Here is a 21,066-nt window from a genome sequence, read left to right on the forward strand (position 1 = left end):
AATGAAAAGCATATTAAAAACACTTGATTATTAATTTGGCATTAAGCATACACACATTAATACATATTTTTCTAACATCTCCCTCCTGTTAATACTTTTTATTCGATTTTCAAAAAAGGATAAACAGCTTGCTTCTTTTCCTAACCTCTTCCATTTAGGATTTGCAGTTAAGAAAGTCATTCAGTTTAAACTTTTATGAAAGTGTCTCGCATTCTAGCAGCTCTTCAAATTCGGTACTTTGATACATAGTCTCAGATATGGATATATCTATGAATTCTTTAATTAATTTCTTCAAGCAGGGGATTCCGCAACATATACAAACTCCTATTAGGAGTAAACCTACCCCAATAGCAATCAATATGTTCATAAAGATGGAGCCCCACCCCCGAAGGCATTCTGAAAAAACTCTGTCAGAGGGTTTGGGCCTGGTTTGGTCATGGCTGACACTTGCTGAATCACCTCGAGATGATCATTGATCTCATGCTGATGGTCAGGAATGAACGCGCAGCACTCTTGTTTGATTAAAGCGCAAGTTCCGCCTCTCGCCACTACGGTGAAGTCAAGAGCCATTCGGTTTTGAAGCACTACAGTTCTCATGGCATTCAGTTCATCAGTTATTAGTTCAAGGGCAGAAAAAGTTGCATTACTCATTATTTCAAGAAGTTTGGACAGTTTTCGCAGCTCCCATATTGATTTGACTCCGCCATACATGGGTGATATACCTGCCCAGGATATAACAGCATCACTCAAGTCCATGTGCACAAATTTAGTTCCCACATTACGATGTTTTTTCCACCCCGCTTCGATTCATCCCACTGGATTCTCAGGTTTCTTAACAGTCTTCTTGGTTACGTCTCGAGTATTTTGAATATTCCCCTGAGGCAAAACTGCAGTGTGTCGGATGGCCGGAACCAGGTATCCCAAAAAACAACTGCCAGACCAATTCTCAGGTAACCATTTATATGCCTTTTTACCACATACAAAATAACAGTCCTCTACCTTTGTCATTACTTTGTTATGAAATGACTGCCCTGCATGAAACATTTTCCTATCTAACACTGACAACCGTTTGAAAAGTACAGGATTATGCTGTACCTGATCAAGAGTTTTATGCATAGATTTCAAAAATGAGTCATAATCTGTACTACAAGTTCCGCTTAAATCATTTGGTTTTCTATAACATTTATACTGTACTGTAACATTGCATTTACTCCATCCAACTTGGATGGAGTCATTTTTATAAAAACATACAATTCCTTTTTGTGTCACAGGCAAATACAGTGCTACCTTATCTTATGCTTTAATAGCAACTGTGTCAAAAAACAGATTTTCCCAGGTCTCATTGACCCCTAGGGGGATAGCAGTCATTAACAACCCCCCGTATGCTGTTGGTATGGCCGTACAGACCCAGCAGTTTGAAACATTGAAAGTCTCTGCGTATACACGTGTAATTGCCTGATAAGTGTTAAAGTTCGGATGCCAGTCTATGTTTGGTTCATTACATCTAATCAGTTCAACCTTTGTGGCAGGAAAAAAGTATGGCCACAGCAAAAAGAACAGTGTGATCAATATTGCAATAAAAACAATCATACAAGTTTTCTGAAGTTGCTCAGTGTCTCTACTCACTCTGTATCTGGCCATTTTGTTCTTGTTGTGCAACAGTAACAAAGTTTTTGTCCAGTTCAAAGTTTTTAACCAGTTTACAGTGCGTCAAATGAATCCGGGAAGCTCGCTCTGCGATTTTGACTGCAGTAGGTGTTGACAGCAGTACCTGGTACGGACCTTCCCACTTCGGAGAGCTCCAATTCTTCTGTTTCGTAATCTTCACCCAGACCCAAGTGCCTGGGGCTACTGGTGCTTCCGATTTTAATTGCTCTTTATGTGAAACAGAATTTAACTGCAAAAGTTTGTTATTCAAAAATCGCCTCATATATCCTGCAAGTGAACTGTCAGCCTCCTGCTCTGTAGACATGAGAGGTTTTCACTGAGGTGTACAATATACCCTCCCAAACAAAGTTTCAAAAGGGGTTAATCCCTTTTCATTTGGAACAGTTCTCATGCTCAACAGTGCTAAAGGCAAACAGTGCACCCAATTTTTCTGTGTCTCTTCTATCAATTTCCTAAGTTTATTTTACAGTACCCCATTGTGCCTCTCTACTAGCCCTGCAGATTGAGGGTGGTACGCACAGTGGTTCTTTAATGATATTCCAAAATAACGACTGAGTTGTTGGATTGTTTGGTTCACGAAATGTGTCCCGTTATCACTATAAATCTTTTCCAGTATACCAAATCTGGGTATAATTTCTTTAATGAGGACCTTTGCAACAGTAGCTGCATCTGGATTTTTAGTTGGAAATGCTTCTACCCATTTGGAAAACATGTCTATAATAACAAGGCAATATTTCTTATTCTCACATTTATTCAATTCTATGAAATCCATACAGATAGTATGGAATGGATATGGTGGTGTAGGAAAATTCCCTTGCTTAGGCTTCAATGCCCCTTGTGCATGATGCTTGTTACAAACATGGCATGCTGCACAAAAATTTTTTGTATAGTTTGTAAACCCATAGGTTGTAAACACTCGATTCACTAACTGTACCATCCCCCCAGTTGAGACATGGCTGTGCCCATGGCTCAACAATGCTGCATATCTAAACAAATTAGACGGCAAAATTAGTTTCTTCTCCTTGGAGATGTACAGTCCCTTTTCGAGGATTGCTCCTCGTTTTATCCACTTTTGTTTCTCAATATTTGTAGTAAGTGTCTGCATTGTTTTTAACATTTCTAAATCTAAAGTCTCTGAGGGTTGTAATTCCTCACTCAAAAGAAAAGTTTCTGCAGCTGAGGCTGCCTGCTTTGCAGCTGTATCAGCCCGTGCATTACATTTTGAAATTATATCCTGTTGTTTTGTATGAGCTACGCATTTGCAAATAGCTACTTTTTTAGGTAACTGAATTGAATCTAACAAGTCTAAAATAAGTTGCACATGATTAATTGGTTTACCAGTAGATGTTATCATTCCTCTATTTTTCCACTGTTGCGCAAAAACATGTACAGTAGAAAAAGCATACTGACTGTCAGTATAAATGTTCACTTTCTTACCTTTTGCTAAGGTACATGCCCTTGTTAAGGCAATCAATTCTGCTGCTTGTGCAGATAAGTTGTGTGGTAAAGATCTTGCTTCTAAAGTTTCAGTATCAGAAATGACTGCATACCCCACTATGTTCTGTCCTGTAAGACCCCACCTGCACGAGCTGTCCACATAGCATGTCACCTCGGCATCATCCAAGGGAACATCCGTAAGGTCTTGTCTTGGTAATGTCTTTTGTTCAATCTCCTGCAGGCAGCAGTGTGGTTTGCCATCTGCAGGGGATGGAAGCAAAGTTGACGGATTCAAAGTTGTACATCATTCAATTGTCATATGAGGTTGGCTCAACAGTATGGTCATACAGGAAAGATGCCTAGCTGGAGAAAGATATGCTACTTTTTCTTGCAGTCAAATAATTGTGACTGCATGAGGCACTCTCAATGTGAGAGGGTGGAATAAAACTACTGAGGCTGAAGCCTGCACTGCCATTGCAGCTGCAACTACTGCTTGTACACAGTGGGGCAAAGACCGCGCCACTGGATCTAACTGTGATGAATAATAAGCTATGGGGCATTGTTTGTCCCCATGTTGCTGTGTCAATACTGATGTCCTATAACCTTGCTTACAATCTACAGTTTGAATAAACTGCTTGTTATAGTTTGGTAATCCTAAAACTAAGGATGATGCTATCAATTGTTTCAGCTTACAGAAAGCTGCTTCTGCTTCAGGTGTCCATTGTAATAAATCTTGTGCTGCCATCGTTTTTTCAAATATTAAATTGGCCAATGGAGCAGATTCCAAAGCATAGTTTGGTATCCAACTCTGACAAAAATTAGTAGTTCCCAGGAAGGACATAATTTCCTTCTTGGTAGTTGGTCTAGGTGCTTGTAAAATCGCTGTTTTTCTGTCTTCATCTAATATTCTACCTTCTTTGGATATTACATATCCCAAGTACTTAACTTGTTTCCTCCAAAGCTGTAACTTGTCTTTGTTCACTTTGTGACCTTGAGTAGCTAAAAATTGTAATAAAGCTATCGTGTCCTCCTTGCATTCTTTCTGGGTGGGGGCTGCCAGCAGAATGTCGTCTACATAAAGTAGAATCTGACTATCTTTCTGTGGGATAAATCCCGCCAGGTTGCTTGCCATTTCCTGTGCAAATATTGTTGGACTTTCACAATATCCCTGTGGTAATCTGGTATATGTGTACCGCTTTCCCTGAAATGTAAATGCAAACAAATATTGGCTGTCAGGGTGTATCGGTATCGAGAAAAATGCATTACTAATGTCTACCACTGAAAAATATTTTTGTTCTGGCTTTAAATCATTCAGTAAGGTATGTGGATCTGGCACCATTGGTACTCTAGGTATAACTGCATTATTTGCAGCTTGTAAGTCTTGGACCATACGCCATTCCCCGTTTGCTTTTTTGACAGGAAATAAAGGTGTATTACATGGTGAATCAGGAGATTCTATTAAGACTCCTTCCTTAAGTAAAGCATAATAGGTTTGATTCCTACCTCTGCATCCTTTCTCAAGGGATATTGTCTTTTCTGGGGTCTAAATGCTGACTTTGGTGTTATGGTAACTGGTCCTGCTGTTCGTATTAGTTCTACATCTGATTTCCCTGCTGACCAGAGAGTATCTGGTATGTCTCTCAAGGCTTTTTCCTCTTCTTCCAGTAAGAGTAATACTCAGCTATCCTCACTAGCCTGTGAGTGTACAGCTGGGTGTGTCTGTGTGATCCAATTCAATTTTTGTTTCTGTACTCCCTGTTCAGAGAGCTCTAATTCTGTCTGCCTTTCCCACCTTGTGACTTTCTCACCTAAGTCTGCCCATTTTAAAGTTCTGTTCTTAGTCAAACTAACATGTGGCAGTCGATTAGATTTGTAAAGTGCCAAAAATTCCTGGGGCAATGAACAGCTTGCTACACTGTTCCCTTCTGCATCCCAGTACAGGTTTCACAATACTAGCCTGTTTGCATGGTTTTGAAACAATTCTCATCCATAATACTTATCAGGGCCTGGTCTATTACAGTAATATAGAGTACAATGCAACAAATGCTGTTTGTCAGTGTCGAGGGAGGGGAACTTGCTGACGGCTACATTCATCAGTTCTTCGGTTACTGCCCCTGGACCAGTTGTAACCAGGTCCTGGCTGTACCAATAATACATTTCACCCTCCGGTCGCACTACAGAAGTGTCCATTTGTCGCTGTGCTTCCATACCCTGCATGGTTGGAACTATGGCTATGCCAAATATCTGCATCAAATCTCTACCCAAAAGATTCACTGGGCATTTTGCAGAAACTACAATTTTACTTTTCTGAGTCATCCCTGAAATGGGGTCTATTATTGTAATGTCATGGGAGAGTGGCTCCCGATACAGCTGTCCATTAGCTGCGTTCAATAGTATATAATCTGGTGATTCTGTATCTTCCGGTAGTTTGGAAGGGTGTATCAGGGTTCGTGAAGCCCCTGAGTCGCACAAAAATTTTACTTCTCTCCCCTCTACCAGAAGCATCACTTCCAGTTTTGTGTCTGCTAAGTAAAGCTCTAAGCTCAAAAGCGCTAGGTCTAAAATTTCATTTTCTTCTATGTCTGCGTATTCATATACATCCTCTACCCCTTGTGTCACATCTTCTTCTCCTGCTATCACGTTTACACTTACCTTCCCCTGCTCACTCTCTTCTAATGATTACTGACTATCATATAGTCATTCCTCATCCTCCTTATTTTCTGTAGTCGCCTTCTTGTTTAGCCTGCAATTCCTTGCTAAATGTCCTTTTTTCCCGCATTTAAAACACTCACCCTTTTTCTTTCTTTCCTCAAAAATCTTCTGATCGTTTGTCAGATTGTTTATTTCCCTGGGTATTTTTCTTACCGTTTTTCCCAGTTTGTACTACAAATACTTCTGACCCGTCTTCTGCTGAAAATACTTGAGTTTTCTTTTTCTTTTTACTATTAAAATGTCTTTCTGCATGTCTAGCATATTCAAGTAGTGGCTGTAATCTACTTGTTCGATGATCTACCATAATAAAGCTACTAATGGGAGTTATACTACCCTTCAAGAATGCATTCTTTAACTGTTTTTCATATGAAGAATCATGTATCTGGTTCTCTGGTATTTGCATTCTGCATTGATTATTAAAACACTGTAACAGTCTAGCATAATATCTATCAACTGTTTCACCTTCCTGTTGAATGCATTGATTAATGCAAGTCCAATCAGCCCTAGGCTTTCACTTTTCAGAGATTCACTCTGCCATCCAGTTCTGCATTAGTATGTGGGAGTGGTCTAAGTTGTGCGTCACGAGGATTCCAGTCGCCACTTATCATGTGCCAATCTGGACCCACAATTTGTCTAACTACTTTTTCTACTTCCTCTCCATTCAAATGGTAACTTAATCTCATACCCTGTAAGTCTTCTAAAAATTTTCTAAAATTCACTTTTGGGTGGGGAATACTTTCCGTGGCTTTCCGGATGTCTTCTGGTGTCCACGGTCTATAAACTAAGAGAGTCGGATCTTGTCCTGCCTGTCCTGCCTGAGGATTCGGTACTTCTATGAGCGGACATATCTCTTCTTCGCTCATAGCCTGTGATGCTCTATTTAATTCATTTAATTCAATTTCCCTCCTCAAGTCACGTGTTTGAGACCTGGTCTCGATAGGGTTCCTGACAAACGGTTGTACAAGGATAGCTGGGTATAGCGGAGGTGGATCAGCTCATCCACTCGCTTCATATTCTGGTAACGGAAGTGTAGGGGGCGAAGGAGGGGCTGTTGCTATTACCAAGTTATTGTCTTCTTTGTCTAAAAACATTGTTTTCGAATTTTTAATTCTCTGCTCCCTACGATTTGCTTCCTCAAGCCACCTGTGCGCCTGAGGGACTCCTAATTGTCTCTGCTTTTTTAATTGACCTTTTGCATCTATTTTTAACTGTTTTACAAGTTTCATAAGTGCAAGTTTATCTAAATTACCCTCAAATTTGTACTTATCGACCCATTTGGTGTAATATTTAACATTATCGGCACTCTGTAATTGCATATACTTTGCGTCTTCAGTTAGGGGCGTGTCCCGGGAACTTTTTGTGCACTGATTTCCCATTGGTGTCTTAGCTAAGCTGTAAATTGTTACATAACCCTTTCTATCATGTGGTACCACAAGTCTACACCTTTTCACAGTTTATCTAGAATAACTGTCTACCTATTCTGTTTCCCTGATCTATGACAAAAAGCAGTAACCCCCTTTTCTGTCCCTAATTTGCATAGGCAAATTTACCTGACAAAAAACAGTTCTGTAACTAGTCCCTGATCTTGAAACAGAAATAAGGTAATTCCTCCTTACCTGACCCTCCGTGAGTTGATCCACCGGATCTTTGACTCGCCCTCCAATCCCAAATCAGAAACAGTGGCTGGCCTCTTTCGAACGACAATTCAGTCGGAGGTCTTTCAAAACAGAAGAGCCGATTTGGCCTCTTCTCCGTATGGATGCATGCCACCGGGCCCAATTCTGACCTAGGTCCAGAGCAAGAGATACGTTTCTGGTCCGAAGGACCAATCAGTCAAAGGAAAAATATACTTTAAAAATGATCAAAACATGGCAGGTTCAGGTTAAGGCACTTTAATCTTGCAGCAAGGAGACAAAAACGTGCTAATACAGAGTTTGTCTAACCAGAAACAGGAAATGCATTCATTTTTATAGGTTATCAAATTAATCCTGTCCTACCATGCTGACGTAACAGATTACCACCTTTTCATCATCATCTGTTGACCATCTTTCCCATGATTTTCTGCTGATTTAAACAATTTTTGTGTGAAACTTCCTGAGGAAAACAACATGGCCTTGGTTACTTTCAGGTGGATACTTGTTATGTTACATTCAAGATACTATAGCTAAATCAAGCACAATGCTAGCAGTTCATTTCTCTAATAATCCTTTCTCTACCTTATGTCTAAATTACTGCCGCTGCAGAGGTTCCCATCCTCTGAACAAAGCTGCTTGTTTAAAATCATTACATTTATATTGTTCATTCATATGCTTCTGACCTAGCAGATAAACACCTGCTTCTCAAGTACATTTCCACAAGGCATAAACAAGAATATTGCTGTGGTAGCAGTTACTAGGTCAGAGAGCAAATTGCAAGTTTCAGTAAGCATGCTGCAGTTTTAGAAAAGCATATTTTCAGTCTCATATGAAACTCAATTTATATAAATCACAGTGCATGAAAAATAGAATGAAAAGCATATTAAAAACACTTGATTATTAATTTAGCATTAAGCATACACACATTAATACAAATTTTTCTAATATCCATGATTATTTTTTCCATGGTCTTAAATATAAGACTAGTCAAACTTATGGGTCTATAACTTCCCGGGTCAATAGATTGTCCCCCTTTTATACAGAGGGATGAGTGTCGCTGTCCTCCCCTCTAATGGGACAAAGCCAGTGCAGAGGCTATGATTAAATAAAGATCCTAATGGGGCCAAAAAGTCCTGATTTAAGCTGTGTAAGAGGCAACCTGGTATATTGTCAGGCTCCATTGAAGCCATGTTTTTAGGTTTAGTACCGCCTGTTCCTCTTTGCGAGGGACAGTCCCACTTTGGGCAGTTGTGTCCTGCGAAAAAAAAAAAAAATGGCAAATGTTCTGAGATTTTAAGACAAAATACATTTCTTAAGTTTTCTTTAATAGTTGCATAAAACAGTTATTTTGTATCTGAAGCATATAAATATTATATGAAATAGCATAAGCAATTCAAATGCTACAAAATAAGCTTTTAATTTGGCAAAAAAGTGAAGTTCTGCCCTTTGCATTGGCCGTGGGTATGTTTTGTCCTGCAAAATTTCACATTTCTACAAAAAATTTCCCACTTTGGGAATCTGAAAAGGTGGCAACCCTAGCTGAAGGCCAGAGTAGACAGGAAGTTGTCAGATCACAAGACTGGCTCTATTTCCACCAAGTTTGAGGTCTTCATATCATTTAGGAATATCTAAGCTAATATATGTCCTGCTTTATACATTGCAGTGGTAATGACCTGAGCAAATCCAAAGCCTTGTATAATGCAATTCAATTCCTTAGCAAACATCTCTGATTGATAAATTCATAGATTCAAAGATTGTTACTATGCTAATAACCTTTTTAATCCTAACCAAGTTTTCCAAAAATAATAATGACATCCTGTATCCAAATAGGACATTGACAACCAGGTATTTATAAGCTACTTCTCTCCATAAGGGACATAAGTGCCAGGCCCAGTGTAAATTTCATATTCCCCTTCTACTGGGCTAGGTTACAGTTAAACTGGGTAACAGATGAACTCAGCTTGACATAGATGGGAAGCCTGTTCCATAGGATGGGGCAGTCTCTGGGAGACATGGCTGTCTCTCCACGTATTCTGTTTAAGTCACAGAAAAAAATTCAGGTCCTTAGATCTTGCATTTCTGGCAATGTTTGACTTATGAATATGCAGGAGATTCAAAAGTGTGAGATTTGCGGATGCCTTATAAGCCAGACATAGATCATTCCTCAACAATCTATACGAGACTAAGTAGAGAGAAATGGTTATAAAGTGCTCTGTGTAAGGCAGGGTTGTTACACCTTGCATTCTTTTTGTAAAGAACCTCTGAGGTCTCTCTAGTTGTTGCATGTGCCTGGTCAGGTATATACCAAAAAGGGCATTATACTCTATGACTGGTCTGATAAGGGCAGAGTACAGCAGGAATATGACCTCTTTGGACCTAGATGTCATTGCCTAACTTAGAAGTTGCACAACATGAAAGGATTTCCTCATACTGTCTATGTTCATACTCAAATCCCTGATCACTGGGTCGACTCTTAGGGGCTTATTATCAACATGGCAATTAGCCTGGATGGTTGACTTCCCAGAGGGTTCAATGATGCATTTCTTAGCATTGAGTTTTAAGACAATGACTTTGGCACCATTTCTTAATCAAAGATATGCCCTCTAGAAGTATGTTAGTATCTTCAGGAAAGTTGATGATACCTCCCAGCCTGCAATCATCTGCTAACCTAGTCATCCACAAACCTTCAGTGTTTGCTTCCACTTCAGAGAAATAGATGCCAAAAAGGAGCAGATCCAGTACAGAGCCCTGCAGAACTCTGCAACTGACTGGCCACATGGTGAAGGTGGCTTCACCTATTTTCACCTCTTGTGTCTTATCAGTGAGCCAGTTAGCTCGCTTTCATCCAAACCTTATAGACTTCATCAGAATCCATTTCTTAAAATAAACAGCTGCCTTATATATGCTGTAAAATAATGAATTAATTGAATAATTACTTAATTGCATAGTTGTTACAAAAAGTAACTACCATAAAATATGGCACTAACCACATTCTCTCTGATACCTGGATACTGCCACATTACTAAACTTCTTTTATTCAAAGACTAACAATGTTTTAACTAAATAAATAATGAATTAACAATGAGTGTGTATAAATAAATAAATTAATATTTTGTTGTATGAAAATTAAATATAATTAAAATTCACTGTGCATATAGAAACTTGAACATAAATCTGTAAACAATCTAAACATATATACTCCAAACCAAATGTGCTTCATGAAGTTGCACACAAAAAATATATAAATCAAAACCTATACAATACCTCATAATGTAATATCTCTAAATCCAGATGTTAGACGTGTGTAAATCACTAAATATATCAAAAATAAAATCCCAGTTAAAAATTCTTGTTTATTATTTTATATATATATATATATATATATATATATATATATATATATATATATAAGTATATAAATAGTGATATATAAATTTTATAATATATAAATATATAAATATTTAAATACTAATTCCTAGTAAAATTACAAGATATCTTATTAAAAAGTCATAGGTCATAAAATGGTCTTTTAAAGTAAAAACTTCTACAATATATTATTTCCTTTTTGGGTTGTTTGCTAGAAGTTTCAGTGCAGGTTTAATTGAGAGGTGATCGTTCATCCCCATATGGCCACATACATCCAGCCTAAGCTGCCATATTAACTCTCTGTATTCCAGTAGGGATTCCCAATCACCTCCCCTGTCCCCCCTCTTAACCTCTTCCAAAACCCAAAACTTAATATTGGCATTCGCACATGTGATAGTGTATCTAAATAGTGCATTGTTGTCATTCCTCTTGTTTATGTCCCTTATATGTTCATAAATACGTTGTCTCAACTTACGTTCATTTTTTCCAACGTAATATGTCTCAGAGGTCAAACAATAGGCCAAATAGACCACACCCTGGGTATAGCAAGTGTAATAACCATTACTTCTCAATTTTAAACCTATACCCCTCAAAAAAAGTTCCTTTTCCCCTGCGACAAAAAAACACTGTGCAAACCTATCACATTTATGTGTCCCTACCTTCTGTTGCGTTCCATTCATTTTCAAAGAATTTTTCTTCTCAAATAATTTTTTAAAATTAATATTTCTTCTATAACCAAACCTCAAGGGTTGTTGAAATATAGGACAATGCTTATTCATTCTGGAGAAAATTTTCCAAACCTCATTGATCCCCTTCTGTATCCAACCTACCCCCTTGTAGTATGTAAGTGTTAAACGGGGTATATCACAACCATCCATGGTATTGGTCCTAATTTTCCTAAAATCAGTCCCTTCTCTACTGGTAGTCATGTTATTGGTCAGGAGTGGGAGATATTGAGTATTCCGTTTTCTTAAGACTTCTCTCTTAACATTCTTAATAAGTCCTAATGGATATCCTCTTTCCATAAACAAATTTTGTATAACTTCCATTTCTTCTAAACACATATCATTTCCACTAGTCATACATGAAGCCCCGATCATTTGACCCTTGATAATATTTCTTCTTAGGTATAGGGGATGGTTACTCTCAAAGTGTACATATGAATTTGAGAAACAATTTTTTCTAAAAATTCTAGATTCATATTGCTTATCAATTTTGTTTTTTATAATTGTTACATCAAGGTAATTAACCCGATCAGGGTTATATTGGAACGTAAACTGTAAAAAAGTAGTTGTCGTATGTAAATACTGAATAAATTCTTCAATTTGTGCAACAGTACCGTTCCAAACTATAAAAATATCATGCAGAAACCGGAAATATTTTATGACATGTTCCCAAAAAACTGATTTGAAGACATGTTCCAGCTCCCAGAAAAGCATAATAATGTTTGCATATATGGGGGCACAGGAGGGCCCCATTGCTACCCCACCAGTCTGATGATAAATATCTCCTTGGAAGTAAATAAAATTGTTTTTCAAAACCAACTCCATGTTTTCTAATACCAGTCTAAACTCTACTGGGTTTAAAAAATTAAATTCAATTAACATATGCTCAAACCAACTTAAACCAATGTCATGCGGTATTACTGAAAATAAATCTTTGACATCAGTTGTAATAAAACTATGATTATCATGGTATGGAACGGTATTAAATTTAGCTAAAAAATCCCAGGAGTCAATGAGTATATGGTAATAATCCTGGTAAAAATTCTTTAACTTAGTTTCTACGTAAATAGCTAGGGTTTGTGTCTTAGAACACTGGGATGTCACAATAGGTCTTAAGGGGGGGTTTTGAGCATCTTTATGTATTTTTGGAATGCCAAAAATCTCAGGAATGACCGGTTTGGGTACTTTGAAAAAGTTGTACAAATCCACATCTATAAGTCCTTGTAAAAGGTTGTCCTCCAAACACAGGTCAATTTTCTTGTAACAAATATTCATTTCATTCCTGGATGCAATTTGGTACCTTTCACCTTTGTTTAAAATCTCCAGCATTCTCCTTGTATAATCCCAGTGGTCCATCAAGACCACCCCACCCCCTTTATCGGGCTTCATAATTCTTATTTTATCATTACCCTGTAACATCCTCAAGATGCTAATTTCTTCCATTGTCAAGTTGCTGTATTCCTTAAATCCATCCTTCACCTTAAAGCTTTCTCTAACCATATTTAATACATATGTCTCAAAATTAAAAATGTCATGTTGTAGGGGGGGCGGTTAAATATACTCCTTCTTTTAAAGCACATCTTTCACCTTTGCTTCCTCTTTTTTAGACATAAATTTCAGGTGTAACTTCCTTGTGAATAATTTTATATCTAATAAAACCTCATCAATTTTGGTTTTTTTAATAGGTATAAATGAAAACCATTTGGTAAAAAGACCAAAAAAAACCTGGTGTAACTTCCAGTTCAGTAAAATTGTATATATAAAAATTGTTTTCAACACATACTTTACACACACTTTGATTGATGTATTCTTCCTCACTAACATCTTTTGTCCAAAAAAATCAATATCACAATTTCCATCTCCATAGTGAATAGTATTTGCACTAAATCTAAAACCATAACCTTCTATATTGTGATTTATGCCATTTATGTAATTGTGTCATTTTTGAGTGTTTATTAAATATACTTTTATCATTCAACCAGTGTGTTGGGACAATATTTCAGTGGAATCATGGAATTGTACAACTTCACTGCTGTTTGTTTGCCATTTCAGAGTTTGGTTTGGATTTTTTCAGAGGTAGCCCTTTATGGTATAGCCAGCGGAGATTCGTTCATTTATATATTCAACGTTCTTGGTGGAGAGGAAGTGGTGAATTCTGGTAACTTGTCTACAATGCCTGAGTGGGCTATTGTATCAAAAACCTCGGCTAGGTCAAGGTGTGCTGTATGTCATTCCCAAATCCATTGCTTTGCTGACTTTATCAAAGAAGTCCACCAGATTTAATAGGTATGACCTTCCTTTAACAAAGCTGAACTACGATAGGTCCAGTGTTTCAGGTTACCCATGTCTTTGTTTATCTTGTTCATGACAATTCCTTTTATGGCCTTACGTATGAGGCTGGTTAGACTTATGGGCCTCTAGTTACCCAGCTCAGTGGTTGAACCACTTTTGTGTAGGGGAATGACTGTAGCCATCCTGCATTCCTTGCATACAACACCTGAGTGTAGGCTGCAGTTGAAAAGTGATTTAAGTGGATCAGAAAGGTCAAGTTTCAAGCTATTTATAAGCATCCCAGGATGTTATTGAGGCCCATTGATGGAGTGTTTCTTGCCTTGGAAAGTGCAGTGAAGAGTTGTTCCCCAGTAATGATTTACAGAATTGGAGGGAGAAATGCGAGTTGTACCTGTCAGCCAAAAAGTTGTTAATGGTGCAAGGTGTAGTGTAGGTAATGCCATTTACAATAAGTTCTGCACATTATTGCGTATTTCCCTTGAGGTTACGGACATAGCTGTAGAAAGCTTTGTAGTTGTACTTTGAATGAGAAAACATTTTTTCTTCTAATTTATCATTTGAGGTATTAATAAACCTTCTTAGCTGCCCTGTTTGATTGGTCAGGGCTGTTTTAACATGTTGGGATTTGTACGCTTGGCCAAAATTTATTTTCTTTATAAGTGTAACATCTTGTGTTATTTCTGCTAAATATCAGAGCTGCTGATGACTAAGATTTAACGACCATCAACTGGATGTATAGGCTAAATTAAGTACACTTTTATCTGCACTTTTTCATATAGTACTGCATTTTATTTTTTGTTTCACTGAATATTAATTGAATAGAATATTGTGGTCTCTCTGTGTCTCTACAGGGAGCTTGTTAGATGTGTAGCCAGTGGTATAAGTGAGGGTAGATTCACTTCTTTAATATTCTGTGTTTAACTCCTCACCTAGGGGGTTTGTCATGCCATGTAAGTGTTACAACTTGTGTTATTTCTGCTAAATATCTGAGCTGTTGGTGGCTATAATTTACCTGCAGTGAACTGGACATATATGCTAAATTCAGTACACTTTTATCTGCACTTTATTCATATAGTACTGCATTTTTTTCAATGACTATTAATTGAATTGAATATTGCTGTCTCTCTGTGACTCTACAGGGAGCTTGTTAAAAGTGTAGCCAGTGATAGCAGTGGAGGTAGTTTTACTTTTTGGATATTCTGTGTTTAACTCCTTGTCTTGCCATATAAGTGTTACATCTTGTGTTATTTCTGATAAATATCTGAGCTGTTGGTGTTTAAGATTTACCTGCAATCAACTGTACGTATAAGCTATATTAAGTACACTTTTATCTGCACTTTTTTCATATAGTGCTGCATTTTATTTATTTTTTTTTCTCTGAATGTTAATTGAATTGGATATTGTGGTCTCTCTGTCTCTACAGTGTGCTTGTTAGAAGTGTAGCCAGTGGTAGAAGTAGGGGTAGTTTCACTTCTTTGATATTCTGTGTTTAACTCATAGCTTAGGGGCATTGTCTTGGCATGTAAATGTTACAGCTTGTGTTATTTCCACTAAATATCTGAGCTGTTGGCTGCTAAGATTTACCTGCAATCAAATTGATGTATAGGCTAAATTAAGTACACTTTTATCTGCACTTTTTTCATATAATACTGCATTTTATTTATTTTTTTCACTGAATATTAATTGACTTGAATATTGTGGTTTCTCTGTGTCACTACAGGGAACTTGTTAGAAGGGTAGCCAGTGGTAGCAGTGCGAGCAGTTTTACTTCTTTGATATTCTGTGTTTAACTCCTAGCCTAGGGGTTTGTCTTGCCATATAAGTGCTACATCTTGTATTATTTCTGCTAAATATCTAAGCTGTTGCTGGCTAAGATTTACCTGCAATCAACGAGATACATAAGCTAAATTAAGTACACTCTTATTTGCATTTTTTTATATAGTACTGCATTTTATTTCTTTCTTTCAGTGAATATTAATTGATTTGAATATTGTGTGTGTTTCTGTGTCTCTAGAGGGAACTTGTTAGAAATGTAGCCAGTGGTTGCAGTGGGGTTAGTTTCACTTCTTTAATATTTTGTGTTTAACTCCTAGCCTAGGGGGTTTGTCTTGCCATATAAGTGTTATATATTGTGTTATTTCTGCTAAATATCTGTGCTGTTGGTGGCTAAGATTTACCTGCAATCATCTGGATGTATAAGTTAAATTAAGTACACTTTTATCTGCACTTTGTTCATATAGTACTGCTTTTTATTTATTTTTTTTCACTGAATATTAATTTAATTAAATATTGTGGTCTCTCTTTGTCTCTACAGGGACCTTGTTAGAAGTGTAGGCAGTGGTTGCAGTGGGGTTAGTTTCACTTCTTTAATATTGTGTGTTTAACTCCTAGCCTAGGGGGTTTGTCTTGCCATATAAGTGTTACATCCTGTGTTATTTCTGCTAAATATCAGAGCTGTTGATGGCTAAGAGGTACCTGCAATTAACTGGATGTATAAGCTAAATTAAGTAAGCTTTTATCTGCACTTTTTTCATATAGTACTGCATTTTATTTACTTTATTCACTGAATATTAATTGAATCGAATATTGTGGTATATCTGTGTCTCTACAGGGAGCTTGTTAGACGTGTAGCCAGTGGTAGCACTGGAGGTAGTTTCATTTCTTTGATATTTTGTGTTTAACTCCTAGCCTAGGGAGGTTTTCTTGCCATATAAGTGTTACATCTTGTGTTATTTCTGCTAAATATCTGAGCTGTTGGTTGTTAAGATTGACCTGCAATCAACTGGATGTATAAGCTAAATTAAGTACACTTTTATCTGCACTTTTTTCATATAGTACTGCATTTTATTTACTTTTTTCACTGAATATTAATTGAATTGAATATTGTGGTCTCTCTGTGTCTCTACAGGGAGCCTGTTAGAAGTGTAGCCAGTGGTAGTCATGGAGGTAGTTTCACTTCTTTGATATTCTGTGTTTAACTCCTAGCCTAAGGGGGTTGTCTTGCCATATAAGTGTTACATCTTGTGTTATTTCTCCTAAATATCTAAGCTTTTGGTGGCTAAGAGTTACCTGCAATCAACTGGACATATAAGCTAAATTAAGTACACTTTTATCTGCACTTTTTTCATATAGTAGTGCATTTTATTATGGATGTATAAGCTAAATTAAGCACACTTTTACTTGCACTTTTTTCATATGGTACTGCATTTTATTTATTTTTTTCACTGAATATTAATTGAATTGAATATTGCAGTCTCTTTGTGTCTCTACAGGGAGCTTGTTAGAAGTGTAGCCAGTGGTAGCTGTGGGGGTTGTTTCACTTCTTTGATATTTATTTTTTAACTCCTAGCCTAGGGTGGTTTGTCTTGCCATATAAGTGTAACATCTTGTGTTATTTCTGCTAAATATCTGAGCTGTTGGTGGCTAAGATTTACCTGCAATCAACTGGATGTATAAGCTAAATTATGTACACTTTTTCTGCACTTTTTTATATAGTAGTGCATTTTTTTCACTGAATATTAATTGAATTGAATATTGTGGTCTGTTTGTGTCTCTAAAGGGAGCTTGTTAGAAGTGTTGCCAGTGGTAGCAGTGGGTTAATTTCACTTCTTTGATATTCTGTGTCTAACCCCTAGCCTTGGGGGTTTGTCTTGCCATATAAGTGTTACATCTTGTGTTATTTCTGCTAAATATGTGAGCTGTTGGTGTCTAAGATTTACCTGCAATCAACTGGATGTATAAGATAAATTAAGTACACTTTTTTCTGCACTTTTTTATATAGTACTGCATTTTTTTCACTGAATATTAATTGAATTGAATATTGTGGTCTGTTTGTGTCTCTAAAGGGAGCTTGTTAAAAGTGTAGCCAGTGGTAGCAGTGGGTTAATTTTACTTCTTTGATATTCTGTGTCTAACCCCTAGCCTTGGGGGGTTGTCTTGCCATATAAGTGTTACATCTTGTGTTATTTCTGCTAAATATGTGAGCTGTTGGTGGCTAAAATTTGCCTGCAATCAACTGGACATATAAGCTAAATTAAGTACACTTTTATCTGCACTTTTTTCATATAGTAGTGCATTTTATTTATTTTTTCACTGAATATTAATTGAATTGAATATTGTGTTCTCTCTATGTCTCTACAGTTGGTTCCCCACCACCCTCACTGTTCTTGTTGCGGTGTTAATCTTGGTGGCTTTGAAATTGCAAGACCCTCTTGTAAATTTGGGTTTGGAAACTCCACCTGCAATCAACTGGATGTATAAGCTAAATTAAGTACTCTTTTATCTGCACTTTTTTCATATAGTACAGCATTTTATTTATTTATTTTTCACTGAGTATTACTTGAATTGAATATTGTGGTCTTTCTGTGTCTCTACAGGGTCTTTTTAGAAGTGTAGCCAGTGGAAGCAGTGGGGGTAGTTTCACTTCTTTGATATTCTGTGTTTAACTCCTAGCCTAGGGGGTTTGTCTTGCCATATAAGTGTTACATCTTATGTTATTTCTGCTAACTATCTGAGCTATTGGTGGCTAAGATTGGCCTGCAATCAATGGATGTATAAGCTAAATTAAGCACACTTTTACTTGCACTTTTTTCATATGGTACTGCATTTTATTTATTTTTTTCACTGAATATTAATTGAATTGAATATTGTAGTCTCTTTGTGTCTCTACAGTTGGTTCCCCACCACCCTCACTGTTCTTGTTGCGGTGTTAATCTTGGTGGCTTTGAAATTGCAAGACCCTCTTGTAAATTTGGGTTTGGAAACTCCTTCTGGGCACATCTCATTTGCTCACTCAACTGAGTACAGTGAGAACATATTTTGATTTCAAACACTCCTACTAGTCCCATCTCTTCAGCTTTATCTTCTGTGTACAGAGAGAGCATTTGAGAAGGACAACCCCTGTATCATCTTAATCCTGCTCTGTTCCCCAAGTAAAAAAAAATATATAGTTTATTCAGCTGTTCTTACTGTAACTGTCTTAGTTTGCTGTTCTGTGTGCTCTTATCTGTTCAGTTGCTCTTACTCTGCACTTATTACTGCTTGTTAGTACCTCCTAATTTACTGTCTTCTGTGCTTGTTTTAGTCATTTGTTAATTTAATTGCAAAAAAAATGTCTAAACTTGTTTCCTGCCTTTCCTGTAACTAGTCCAGTCCAGATAGAGATTTGCTGTATCCAGGACTGTTAGTAAGCTTCTGAGCCCCCCAAGCCTTTCTGTGTTGGAGGGAAGCCTTTTAGCTTATCAGTCAGAGTGGTAAGCACTAGCTAGCCTATTTACCACAAGAGTGGTTTCTGTCCCAGAAATTGTAGTTTATTGACCTTTTGGACAGTTTTTCCATCTCTTTCAACTTTCTGGTTTAAAAGCCCATGTTTGCACTTTATTCCTGCCTTTCCTGTAACTAGTCTCATCCAGATACAGATTTGCTGTATCCAGGAATGTTTGTAAGCTTCTGAGCCCTCCAAGACTTTCTTTGTTGGAAGGAAGCCTTCTAGCTTGTCAGTGGGAGTGGTAAGCATTAGGTAGCTTATCTACCACAAGAGGAGTGGATTATGGCCCATAAATTGCACTTTATTGGCCATTTTGGCAGTCTTTCCATCTCTTTCAACTTTTTGGTTTAAAAGCCTGCATTTGTTCTTTTTCCCACCTTTCCTATAACTAGTCTAGTCCAGATACAGATTTACTGTATTCAGGACTGTTTGTAAGCTTCTGAGTGGTGCCAAAGTCTGCTCTTCAATTTTTCCCTCAGAGCTGCTAGTTCTTTCCTCTCCTGCACTTTTACTAGCTTATTAGTCTAGCACTCTACCAGACCTCTTGTAGCAATTGTTGTAACACACAAAAGTGCTAATGTCTAAAGCCAATGTTAGAATATAATGCATTAACATCTACTGTTGCACCCCAAAAATTGTCTTCCCATTTTAAGTTTACCAAGTCCTGACACATTTGTTGAGTATTCTTGACATGTGATGAAGCAGTAATTAGCTGTTTTTTTAAAGTGAAAGTCCAAAACCATGTTAACATTCGCAAGAAAGAACCCACCCCCAAAATAATAGGTCTTCCTGGAGGTTTTAACATGCTTTTATGGACTTTTGGAATTGCATACATAAATGGGTATCTAGGTGTCTTGACCATCAATTTTTGTACATCATTACGTTTTAAGAAACCCAGACTTTCCCCACGTTCCAAAACATCTTGTAACTCACTTTTAAACCTCTGCAATAGATTGTATTATTTATTTATTTTATTTTATTTTACATTTGTTAACCGGGCTAGTCCAACTGGAAGTATTTCCATTTTCAGTAGAGGCCCGGGGAGAAAAGCTCCACATAGAGATAAACACAGTTACATGATATGCAAAAATTTAGCTGTGGTAAAAAGGAGAAAGGAGGTGGGGATATACAAATATGCAGAAACACATCATAGGATTCAATACTAACATAACATAAAAGGATTCATCATTCTCACACAATAAAATTAAAAAAGGACACTTGTTTCACATTATTATATCGGAAGGTTATAGAGAGAGAGTAAGAGAGAAAAGAGAAATATACAAAATGAACAAAAAAAGTGAGTAGATTCGAAAGATCTATGCTTTCAGTAAAAAGAAATGCACCTAGAGGAGGAGAAGGATATTAGAGAGTTAGCACTTATAAAGTGATGGAAGTAAGGCACGAAGGAGAGGGAGGAGTGAAGGGGATAGTAGGGGGATCTAGTCGGGGTTGGAGCAGGGACATACCCATTGCTTTTTCAGGTAAGTTCTGAGTTTTTGTTTGAACAGAACAGGAGTTGGAATAGAAGTAAGTTCAGTAGGAAGTTGATTTCAGTGTTTACCACGGGCATTAGAGAAAAGTGAGTCACCAGCAAGGTTGTTGGATTTAGTTAAAGTTACTCGTAGTTTACTGTAGGAATGAAGTGAGTTCAGGTTAGAGTAGGGGGTCAGAAGTTTGGAAAGTGCAGGAGTGTTATTTGGTTGATAGAAAGCTCTATGGACAAAGGAAAGTTGGGAAAGAAGCAACATATTTTCTAATTCTAGCCAGTGAAGTTGCTGAAGGTTCAGGCAGTGGTGGGTTCTAAATTGATTGCCAGTCACAAATCTAGCAATACTATTATATGTGTTAGCCAATTTTGAGAGATTGTTTTTCTTCAGGTTAGTGTAAATTGGTGAGGCATAGAGAAGAGTTGAAATAAGGTGAGAGTGGGCAAGAGTAGCTTTGGCTACGGGGTTAAGAATGTTCT

This window comes from Protopterus annectens, chromosome 2.part1 (assembly GCF_019279795.1).
Source record: "Protopterus annectens isolate FY-2018-M chromosome 2.part1, PAN1.0, whole genome shotgun sequence".
Taxonomy (NCBI): Eukaryota; Metazoa; Chordata; order Ceratodontiformes; family Protopteridae; genus Protopterus; species Protopterus annectens.